The sequence below is a fragment of the Callorhinchus milii genome, unplaced genomic scaffold, assembly GCF_018977255.1.
Source record: "Callorhinchus milii isolate IMCB2004 unplaced genomic scaffold, IMCB_Cmil_1.0 Scaffold13, whole genome shotgun sequence".
In the NCBI taxonomy this organism is placed as follows: Eukaryota; Metazoa; Chordata; class Chondrichthyes; order Chimaeriformes; family Callorhinchidae; genus Callorhinchus; species Callorhinchus milii.
Genome location: NW_024704754.1, coordinates 16,137,062 through 16,142,248, shown reverse-complemented (window position 1 = coordinate 16,142,248; position 5,187 = coordinate 16,137,062). Strand labels below are relative to the sequence as shown.

At 44.8% G+C, this 5,187-nt stretch overlaps 1 non-coding gene across 1 annotated transcript; it reads right to left on the bottom strand.

The window, feature by feature from the left end:
* Positions 1 to 4,607: 4,607 nt before the first annotated feature.
* trnag-ucc lies at positions 4,608 to 4,680 on the bottom strand. The gene has a single exon. It is a non-coding gene; the product is annotated as a tRNA-Gly (tRNA).
* Between the last annotated feature and the right edge of the window lie 507 nt (positions 4,681 to 5,187).

The window sequence follows — 5,187 nt, the reverse complement described above, 5'->3', positions numbered from 1 at the left end:
GGATTTAGGTTTTTTTTATAGTCAAAGGAGCGCAATTGGCTGCCGCGTTTCGCCCACGAAATATACAGTCAATCCACTTTACAGTATATTCTGTGGAGCGCTTTGAGACGTCTGAACGACGTGATAAGGCACCATGTCAAATGCAAGGGTTATTGTTACTATTATTATTATTAGCAGTAATATCTTTTTCTACATTTGTTATAGCAGCGGCTATATGTGATGTGAATCTCCAAACAAAGGGTGCAGTTATACAGTTATTTTATCTGGTGTAAATGCTTTTTGCTCCTCGGGGAGTGTTTTGAGAGGTTTCATGTGATAAATGTGTTTAATATTAAATATTGGATTACACCTGCAGTGATTCTCTTTGAGTGCTGCAGTGGCCAGTTAGAGACCCAGGTCTTTCTGAAGAGATAACGAATATTCCAATATCCAAAGCTGGACAATAGTGCCTGTATTTGAGCACATATCTGTAATTTGAGGGGGCAGCAAGATGCCTAATAGTAATGCTTGCATTTGATATATTTATCACGTCGTTCAGACGTCTCAAAGCGCTTCACAGGACATATTGAAGTACTAGATTAACGATCAAAATTTCCTCTTACGTTTGGATTTCTAAACAAATATAAAAGGGCAAAAAAAAAAAAATTCGTTGCAGTTTGTCCATTGCCTCTGCTTCGTGACCAGAGATGGTCAATGAAGTGGGGAGGTGGGGGTGGGTGTGGGGATTGTGGCTTGTAGTAATATCATATACCTGCAATAGCAGATATACCTACAGACTGACCTGGGGGAAGAGATTTTATTCCGGCCACTATGATCGAATCCCCCGAACTCTCTCCCTCAATCCCTCTGTCTAGCCCCCTCTTTGCCCATCTTCATATCACACCTGAAGACTTTTTTCTTCGACTGTGCTTTCAGGTCCCCCCCTCACCCTTTCCAGCTCAGCCTCAAACCGTATCACTATGTTAAGCGCCCCGAGACGCTACTAGTGTAAAGGGTGCCCAGTTAGTTGCAAAATGACGTGCCTGGCAATGGAATATCAGAACTGAATCGATCCTCTGTCTCTCTCTTGGTCATCCAATACCTGATCCAGGCAGGTCTGCAGTACTCCAAGTGACTGTTGGTGATGGACCACCAGCCTAGATCATCAGCAACACTTGGAGGAGCAGATTAATCACTGAAGATTGGGATTCTTCCCATTAGGCTCCTTCCAAGCCGAAGTCTTAGTTTGTAGCGTGATCCGAGCTAGATCACCGAATGTTGGTCTTGGGCATATTATTCCCACTTGAGTCACCGAATGGAAGACGGACACTTCCCCAGGAGGAATGAAGCAATCTTTGGAAGGGGATGGAAAGGGAATTAACCCTGGAATGTGTTCTTTGTGGCTGAGAGTGGAGTTTCAAGCCTTGGGTTGACTGTACATCTGAAGCACAGACAGCGTATAATTCTAGGAGATTTGGTGAGACAGTCTTGGAGTCTGACACTTACCTGAATAAAGTGAGGTATTGGTCGTCGATGTTTAGTCTACGAGCAAAATAAATTAGAACTTTGTGTCATGCAACAGTCCTGGGGCATTTGATAACGGGCATCTCCGTTCTGTTATAAAATAATAGTCCTTTCATTTGGTATAGCACTTTGGGAGGATGTTCTCAAAGCCTTCATAGGACTTACTGTATAAGTGTAGTGACTGTTTATTTTTGTAGGCAAACAAGGCAGCCAATTTTGCGCACAGCAACATCCCACAGACAGCCATCAAGTGAGTGAACGACGACTTGAATTTATATAGCGCCCTTCCCGTGGGGTAGTGGGGTGAGCTAAGGACGATAAAAAAGGAAGGTCTATTAGGCGGGATTTGAAGGAAGGGAGGGGGGAAAAGCGGAGGGATGAGAGAGAGAGTTCCAGAGTTTCTGGACGTAGTGGCTGAAGGCACTGTGGCCAGAACACCAGGGGAGAGAAACCCAGTGTCATGGGATGTGTAACGTTCACCTGAACAGACACAGACAGAACCTTTAACTTCTCATCTAAACGACAGCTAAACAGTGTGCGTTATCCAACACAGAATGTTTGCTCCACTGTCAATGCAGCAACAAGCTTCAGTTGTAAACTCGTGGTTTACACACTGTGAAGGGCCTTCAGCACATATCGGGCTGGAAACCATACTTGCAGCACGGTTAAGAAGACCGGCATTTGTTATGTCCTGATGCAGTGAGTTCAGAAGAACTTAAAATATATGTGATGAGGATTATGAAACAAATGGCCAGCTGACAGCGTATATACGACAGGGGTGAGTCTCTGTGTGTAACAGGAAAGTCTTGCCTTGGGTGTTCAATATTATCAGCTGATCCATCAAAGATCCGAGAGTATCCGATGATTATTGATGTGGTGATTTATGGGCTCAGGGAATTAAATATTTTTCCCTTCTGCACTCCCCCTTCCTCCCTCTGTGTCATTATCAAGGTCTTTTTGTTCAGTTTCACCGTAGACACATACAGAGCGATGCTCCCAACCCTGCCACAACATTACGTGCAGAGCCTCAGACTCTGCCTCTGCTTCACTCGCATGACTTTCCATTGCCCGCTGCCTGCCATCTCTATAATGTAACCAGTGTTAGGATGTTTCTGCTGAATTGTGTTGATGACTCTTGCCCACTCGAACAGCATTGACTTTGCCCTTAGGTCTAGAAACCGCTTTTGACCCCGCCACCAATTAATGTCCCTCCGTAACAATGACGATAGTGATGAATGCATTTGAGAGAACACCTTATCACGTCATTGAAACGTCTCGAAGCGCTTCACAGAATTTACCGTAAAGTGGTTTGACTGCGTATTATGTGGGCAAAATGCCTTTACTCTGTGTCTTGCGTTGCCAAGATGCTAGGCTAGATGCAGCTTCAGTGTTTGTTGCACGGAAAGGTGAATGGCAGCACTCAAAGCAGTCAGTGAAGGAGGAAAATGATAAGACACGGAGAAACAGATGAGAGCTGATACAACTTGAATCGGTCACCACCTTTTCTGGTTCGTTCCTAAACCCAGTGTCGGAAAGTTCTCATTTACGTAAAGCTGGGAGAGGCGGTGTGTGTGTGTGTGGGGGGGGGGGGGGGGGAGAGATTGGGGAGGACAATCTCTTCACAATATTCAATAAACAATCAAAACCGCTTTGCAGTGAATCATTGCAGCTGTAATAATTTGTCATTTATGTGCAGCAACCAGTTAACGGTTTGTGTACAGACAAAATGACAGTTACTTAGATGTCACACTGATGAAGGTCACACACACACATACACACACACGCACGGACACAGAGACAAAGCCCTCACCACACCACAGGAAGGTGATAAACTGCGCAATGCGATTTCTTTACTTAAATAGTGTTTCTCTGCCTTGTTGAAAACCCTGCGATCATTTTAGATGGGTGTGTGAATTTGTTAAAGGACAGCCTTCGTCTATCAGAAGTCATATTACAGACTGATAGTTACACTCATTTAGTTTGTGAAGGTGAGAAGAGAGAGAGAGACAGAGAGACAGATGGGGGTGGGGGAGAGGAGGGAGAAGGAGTGAAAGAAAGACAGGAGATTGGATTTAGCTTTGAAGGAGACTTGCAATTCTCTAACTCGCAATGGGATTGTCTCCAACAGATAAATACAGGAGGAAGAGGTTCCTCGTGCTCTCTGTCTCTCTCACTTTCTATGTGATGCTCTCAGTCAGCTTATCAGAGATATTGGTTCCTCGTTCAGTTAAATCTGGTCAAGTTTGCCATCACATCCTGGTACACAAGTGAGGAGAGATATTGTCCTTGAAAACAGTAGTAAAAATCCACAGAGACGTGTACTTTTTTTTTTGGTCAGTCTCATTGTACATTGGAGAAAGATGTTAATGTCTAACAAATAGTCAGGGCCAGGCCTAGTAAAAATAGAATGCAAAGAGAGTCATTACTGGCTATGAATATTTATTTGATCGCCTTGGATTGGACATGTGTTTAAAACTTCCAAAATACGTACTGCGATCCAAATTGCAACCATCAACAAGTTTTGCCTTTTTTTTGGTTGCTTTGCAGCCCCCTTTCTCCTGAATCCTCCTGCGGCTGAGATATGCGGTGCCAGGAAATGTATTGCTGAGTTGAGTGTGTAGCCACACTGCGATAAAATAACCAGGTGCAATTCTGCAGGAATAACGCAAACTGTCTAGTGTGTGTGTGCGTGCGTGTTTGTGTGTGTGTGCGTGTTTCTCTCTCTCTCTCTCCGTAACCCAGGTGGGATCAGGACAGTGAGTAGCATTTGTGGTATTAAATCAGAGTCTCCATCATAATAATAATAATAATAAATAATAATCCTTGCATTTGATATAGGGCCTTATCACGTCTTCGAGACGTCTCAAAGCGCTTCACAGAATATACTGTAAAGTGAAATGACTGTGTATTTTGTGGGCGAAACACAGCAACCAGTTGAGCACAGCAGCGTCCCACAAACAGTCGTGGGTTGAGTGAACAAATTTTTTTATTATGGAAGGGATTATTATCCCCGGAAAAGTGATCCGCCAATCGACGAATAACCGGGTTCCTGCTTACTGCTAGGTGAACAGAGGCGAGTGGATCAAGGAAACTTGCCTAACATTTTGCCCTGCCGGGAATCGAACCCAGATCCGCTCGCTCGGAAGGCGAGCGCTCTAACCACTGAGCTACAGGACTCCATGTGTTGTGCGTTCTCTCAGCACCTCTGAGATGTGCCTCGGGTTTAGGAGTCGAACATGTACCACACCTCAGCCTTGCGTAGCTGGTGTTTCACACGTCTCACAGGCGAGATGTGAGCGTTCTGCTCAGTAACTAGGGCACAGCCGCAGTTTGGCTGCAGCAACAGATCTCGGGTCATTCTTTTTGTGGAGTTAAAAGTGAGCGAGCGGCACTATCGATTGTGAGAACAAATTCTTTTAGCACTAATGAATGTTTTTGTTTCAAGGTCTGATCAAGTATCCATTTCAGATACTGGCACTCTGCAAATGCAATAGGTTAATGTTACAGCACAGCTAGTGATTTCCCCACCAGCCACCCACACAAACACACAGCTGGCTCCTGCTGAGGCTGGTGTTGAGAGGAGGAGGAACAGGAGGAGGCAGAGTTTGTGAATTGCCTTGCCTTGCCTTGCCGGTTTGCCATTTGCAGAGGTTCAGTGGCAGGGAGCACGTAGAGAAGAGAGTG